We start from the raw sequence: 7392 nt of genomic DNA, 5'->3' as shown, positions 1-7392 counted from the left end.
ATCCAGGCTATTGACCAACTTTTGCGGCGTTTGTGACAATCTTCTAAGATCATCTTATTGATGAGTAGCTGATCTTTACAACCATAAGATCCACGTTTACATCCTTTTTTGCTCATTAGGGAATTTGATACTTTCTATTAAAAAAACTATAGGTATATTCAGTCAGGACAGATGTTAGCGTTCTATACATTGTTGTTAAGCAGGTTATGGGTCGATAATTTCTTTGTTCATTTGTTTTTCATATTTTGGAAGTTGAAATGTTAAACTAGCCAAGATGGTATCATATTAGGATGTTGCAAAACATTGTTGTAAAGTTTTGTTAGCAGTTCATGGCTCCCTGGGAAGGCATTCAACCAGAAGTTAGGAATTTTATCCTTTACTGGAGACATCCATTTACTTGACCTCCTGAGAGCAGATCTTATATCTTCTACCTTGACACCCTCCCACTTTTGCTCCTCTAAGTAGTCTAAGTCTGTAGATATTCTATCGATTTTCATTGTGTGTTTTTACTTCTGCCCAAATTTTATTCCAAAATCCCTGCACTTCTTCTTTTGATGGGACAGGCTTAACTAGTCCCTTCCCTATCTTCCTGTAAAAACATTTGGGCGTTATTTTTGAACATGTTGTTGTACTTAAAGAATCTAACGCGCTTTTCATACCTTGCTATGCAGGCAGCTTTAGCACATACCTTTAGCTTGATGGTTTCTATGGTGGTATTATTATTATTATTATTATCATTATTATTATTAGACTTGAGTCAGGGTTTCTCTTATTCCTGATAGAATTCACATCGGTTGTACTTTCTACCTTAGACGTCTCTATGATTTCACTAAGTCATAAAGTGTTCAAAACTGATCATCTTTCTTGTTCCTAAGAGGCAAATCGTCTTTAGAAATTCTACAGGACATTACATTCCAATCTTCATTATTGTCTATGTCACCACTCACAGTCCTTAATGCACCAATTATCACAGGTATAATCTTTACACATTTCATATTCCAAATCCTTACAACCTGAAACTTTTATTTTTTTTAATATTTTTTTTTACAATCCTGGAATCAATTTTACATGACAGATCATGCAGAAAGCAAATATCCTTTTCTTTGTCTATTATTGTAATGTCAGGTTTGTTATATTCAATCCGTTTAAAATGTAAATTCCCTCAAAATCTTGTATGTTTGCTAAGTAAGTACATTTTCTACCCGGGCTTGAAACCCTCATTTCTGGCAAAGCATCCAGTGTAAAACTTTCTCAACTTGATCATACATCCATTCCTTATATTCTCCGTGGATTAACCTCGGGCATTTTGCAACGATAGGTATTATTGTTTCATCCCAAATTCCACATAATCTACATTTAGCCACAACCTTCTCTAGTTGTTTCCAGCGCTTTATTTTTAGCTGTTGTAAATAACGTTCTCTGCTTCTGATTTCAACTACCCTTTTTTCAACCAAGCTCGTGATTATGTTCCACATTCATCCTCAGTCGCTTCTCAAAAACATATTATTATCATTATTGAGTGAGAGAGTAGCGCATGCCATCAAAGTGATACTGGGGTACAAATACACAAAGCCCAGTATACCTATCATCACTACCTGCCTGATAAGCGTATACCAAGCATATGCGCCAGAACCATAGGTGTGCAGCATGGAGATTTCATATCAAGGTAGACAACACATGAGCTTGCAGGTGGGAAACCTGTAAGAATTTTCTTCACTTCAGCTCGAGTAGCCCATCCCACTCAAAAGGTCTGCGAATGAGGGTTGTTTAAGGATAATGAATGAAACACCCTTGTTTCCAGAGGTGAATTATCCAAACCCCAAAGAATTCCTCTTAACACATAGCTATTATGCTTCCCCACTACTCCTGGTCGTGATCAGAGATGCACATATTGTCAGCCACTAAGGTACATGCTCAACTAGTTAAGGTCAAGCAACTGACAAGCAGCTCTGTGGTACTGACTAGAATATTTGATGTAGCTCATCTTTTATACCAAAACAAAACATAACAATTCCAATAAGTTAAGATCAAAAGCCATGAGAGCCACTGCCTGGTATTGCACCAGGGCATTACTTATTATTGTTGTTGTTGTTATTATTATCATTACTATTGTTGTTATTATTATTGTTGTTGTTCTTGTTATTATTGTTGTTGTTGATGTTGTTCTTTTTCTTCCTATTATTTTTACTGATAGTAGTGGTAGTGGTGGTTCTGGTGGTTGTGATAGTTGGGGTGATAGTTTTAACGAATACGTACTAGTAATAGACAGGAAAAAGCATTCCAAATACAAAGACCTTGAAATAAAGATATCTAGAATGTGTTAATGGAAAACAGAATCAATAAGCATCAGAGAATTTAGGAATGATGAAAACAAAACGCATATAAATATATATGCAGAACACCCACACTAATACACTTATACAACATTGTCATACATTAATGTTGACTATTCTAATGCATTAAAATAGTAAAATACAATGACAGACGTTGCACTTACCCAAGGCATACATTGCAGTATTTGATTACACAACAATAAAAAAAAGTTGAGACACAATGATCAATACAAATATAGTAACTCAGTAATAATAGAAGATGTAATGGCATCAACGATGATGATGGTGGTGATGGTGATGATGATGATGATGATGATGATGATGATGATGATGATGATGATGATGATGATGATGATGACGACGACAACAAAAGCAGCAACAATGATGGTTTCACATTTTAGCAGACGGCCAGCAATTTCGGGGGACGGAGTAAGTCGATTACATCAACCTCAGTGTTCAACTGGTACTTATTTTATCGACCCCGAGAGAATGAAAAGTAAAGTCGACCTCGGCGGAATTTGAATTCATAACGTAAAGGCGGACGAAATGCGGCAAAGCATTTTGCTCGGCGCGGTAACCATCCTGCCTGATCGCCGATAATAATGATGACGATGATGATGATGATGATGATGATGATGATGATGATGATGATGATGATGATGATAATGACGTTGATGATCATAATGATAATAATGTGCTTACTTGGCACATGTAGAGTACAAAATGATAATATTGCCAGATTTATCCGCCGGATGATAGTCAAGAAATATAAGTTTGTCACAGCAGCTGAAACGAAAGCAGAAACGAAAGGAGGGACAAGTGGATGACAGATTTAAGCTTTTGTGGTATTTCGACATTCGGTGTGATAGAATGATTGAGCAGCAAGGCCAGAGAGTATAGTTGTCAACAAGAAAGGAAAAGGGACCTAAATTATCGACATCTCCATCCCAGGATATAGTAGATGAGAGATAAAGAGCCTGAAAAATTTGGAGAAGTATGAGTCCCGGAAGAAAATGGTTGGAGAGTTGTGGGGGGTTTAAGAAGGTTTTAGGGATTCCTGTGGTGATTGGAGCATTGGGATGCATAACGGACAGCTTCGAAGACTACGTAAATGGAATCGGAATTGATGAAAAGTTACGGGTCATGCAGAAGACAGCAGTTCTTCGTACAGCGAGGGTTTTAAGGAAAGTTTTATTTAAGTAAGGCACATGAGAGGAAGCATTAAATGTACAAGTCATGTTACATGAATTATTGTGTTCTATACGTAATTGTGATTTTAAAAAGAAATGTTGTTTACACACATTTTCCCTTATATCTATGGCTGTTTGCATGTATACGAGGGGAAGCTGAAAAGTTCCTGGCTTTGTGGCCGTCTACACTTTTTTCTGCAAAATAGGGGTAGCTTATCCTGTTCAGGCTATATTATTAGCATTATCCTGCGTTTGACAATTTAAAATCACTTCTTTAACTTTCCAAGACATCTTAACGCTTCTAAAAGCAAACTTCGTTTGTTTGTTTACGTTTATCGTAATTTGAATTTAACATATGATGGCGTCTCATAAAGCGAGATTTCTATACATCTTAAATTTGCAGAAGAATTTGTAGTGGGTAGTTTAGCTTAATCGGTTAGAGCACCGCAACGCATAATCACGGAGTTGTGAGTTCGTGTCTCATAGCTGGCCGCCGTCACTTCTTTCTGCAAAGTAGGGCTAGTGTATCCTGTCAGGCTATATTATTAGCATTATCCTGCGTTTGAGAATTGAAAATCACTTCTTTAACTTTATAAGAGGATCAGTTAATTATGATTTTATACAACATATTCCCCTCTCAACTTCGCACACTTATTTCAGCTGTCCTTCAGTTTTTATAACCCCTGTAAAAGAATTCGAAAGTTTAAGCTTCGAACCAGGCTTTCCGTCATAACCTTAAAGCCAAGAACGTTTCAGAACCCTCTCCTATAGCTTTATAAATGCTTGCATCCATGAATGTATATACATGGTTGTTTACTCATAATTATTAATTGTTTCATGTGCGATTATTTCACACATTTGTACAATATATCGTTTGTCAATATATTGTGCACGTTGTTTAGATATGAGTGTTTCTAAATCTATGTAAAATACGCATCATGTTTAAACTAATATATCATTATTCACACTTTGTATCTATGAGAGATTCATTAACCTCTGGAAGGAGGGTAGTGTTATGGCGTTTGTATGTCCTTCATATTTGCTTGATCTAAAACACATATACTTGCAAAGTTTCAATAAGAACATTTGAAGTCAGATTGAATATGGTAACGGAATTCATATGATGCTGATGATATATTCAGCCTACAACTGTCTATAAATGGTTCAGACAATTTACCGTTTCACTTACAATATATATAGAATATATTTACAGTATCTGATAACTTGTTTCCTCATATGAATCAGGTTTGTTTCCGAGCAGAATCAACATCAATTTACAGAACACACCTATCAAAGATATATATATATATATATATATATATTGTCTCAACATTATATCAAAATTGTTAATTCCTGTCTATTAGCTTCTAATCATTCGAGTTTTGAAGATGGCTTAATGAGATGTATGAAACGATATGCACAAACAATTGCAATCTTTGAAGTACCTTGAAATATATTTAATGACTCATGATGCAGTAGAGGAACTGATACACAATTTGATTCTGTTAGTATAAAGCGCATAACATATTAGATATATGTAGTGATTATCAAGTGTCAAACGTTTCTGTTAGTTTTATGATGAACCACCCTTAGTAACATTTCTGGTTCAGTGGAGAGTATAATGCTATGTTACCTTGAAAATCCATATTTTGATAAGGAATCGTCGTTATCTTGTTTCAGTCATCAGACATCGTACGCCGTGGGGCACCGCCTATAAGTATTGTAGTCGTATGAATCGACCTGAAGATTTAGTTTTTTTAAAGCTCAATACTTATTATATAGGCCTCTTTTGTTGAGTCGCCGTCGAATCGCTATGTTACGAGGACCTAAACCCACCAACGCTGGTAGTGAAGCGGTGCTGGGGGACAAACACAAAAACGCAGACACACGCATCACACGCGCACACACATATATACATGAATACACACATGTACGCACACACACACGTAATGTGGCAATGCTTTAACAAATAGTAAAGCACTCGATCAGCTAAGAGAATAAAGATAATGTTATAAGAAAAAAAGTTATGTTATATACAGTTACCCAAGGTTTCCTGATCGTAATAGATAATTTATTTAGCTGTTTTTCAAGTGTAAAGCAAGACCGTTTATCAGTTGTCTTTTGAGCAGATATCGTTTAAAGAAGAGACTTTGGAAAATAATAAAACAAGAAAAGCACAAAGGAAAGAACCTTCGCTGCAATAATTTGTTTTCAAACCGACGTAAACAAAATGTTAATAGTTTACTAAATGCTCGGTGATCTACTTTTAAATTGTGATGGGATGTACTTCTTGAAATGCGGACAAAAAGATTCTTTCTTGAATTTTATGTATTCGCTGGAGATTCTCAAGTTTTTAAGAGACAATATTTCACAATTTTTCAATCAAGAGATAATTTTTCAAGATAACATATTGAACATCTTTTTGTACCCGTTAATATAGGGTAGGGGTTGAAGAGGATTTAAAATCAAGGCATTTGATCCTGAAATTACATTCAGTGTTAGCATTTATAAATTCCAGTATACAATGTTTAACAATAGTTACCCGATCGTTAGAAACATTCTGCAGCGCATTAGATCTTCCCCCAAAAGGTTGAGTTCTCTGATCCTGCCTACCATCAATCCATATCGCTCCCTTCTATCAAAGACGAAATAAGCACTCATTAATTTTTTTCTTTTCCAAAATCTTAAATGCTTTACCCTCCGCAAAAATCTTCTAAGTCATCCTATTGAGTCATGAGTAATAGGTAATTAAAAGTATAAAATTCATTACATATGATAAGACTCTTAAACACTGATTATTTTCCTAGAGATCTCAAATCTCATTCGTAGAATTGTTAAAAATGCCTCACAAACACTTTGCATAGCCGGAAATTATAACAGCAATGGTCAGTTTGCTGATCAAGTAAGGTCAATGTTAGAGTTTATTCTCACAGTCGGAAATGTTGTGCCGCGGCTTAGGCTAATATTATATAACACATTGGTTGGCGACCTGGTAGCATGCCGGGCAAAATGCATGGTGGCAATTTGTCCGTCTTTAAGTTCTGAGTTCAAATTCCGCCGAGGTCGACTGCACCTTTCATCATTTCGAGATCGGTAAAATAAATACGAGTTGTGCACTGGAGCTGATGTAATCGACTTAACCTCTTCCTCGAAATTTCTTGCCTTGTACCAAAATTTGAGACCAGTATAAAACAACACATACAAAACGAGACCGGTGAATTGCTCAAAAATACATTACAAAATATATGCTTACTGCTTTGTCTCTACCACAGCCATTTCTGATCAAATTAGTTACTTGTATGCCACTTCCATCTAGGTCACTCGTCAAAGCCAATTTAACAATTTGATTCTATATTTCTTTCCCCCAGAGAGGGAGAGCTAATCATCAGGAACAACTTCAGTGCACATGATTTTACCTGATTTACAGACCTTCAAATTGAATGGTAGCCGCTGGCGCATAACAACATTTCTAGCGAAATGTATACCTCCCACACATCTGAAAAATATTCATACATACATACATATATATATGTGTGGGTGCGTGTGTATATGTGTGAAGCTGCCTTGCTCAGTGGATAGAGTATTGTACACACGATCGCAAGATCCTGGTTTCGATTCAAGGATCGGGCGGTGTGTTAGGTTTCCGATGTTAATGAGTGAACACGCGACAAATCTGCGTCCCATCCAGAGGGAATGTTGTTATCTTGGTCAGTTATACGCCAAGAAAACCAAATAGCGGGCCTTATGTGTGTGCGTAATAACTTGAGGCAGTACTAAATGAATACACACACAGAAACCCATATATGTGCGTGTGTGTATGTGTATATATATATATATATATATATATATATATATATATATATATATAT

Source organism: Octopus bimaculoides, chromosome 1 (genome assembly GCF_001194135.2).
Source record: "Octopus bimaculoides isolate UCB-OBI-ISO-001 chromosome 1, ASM119413v2, whole genome shotgun sequence".
NCBI classification, from domain to species: Eukaryota; Metazoa; Mollusca; class Cephalopoda; order Octopoda; family Octopodidae; genus Octopus; species Octopus bimaculoides.
This window is presented reverse-complemented; position numbering follows the sequence as displayed.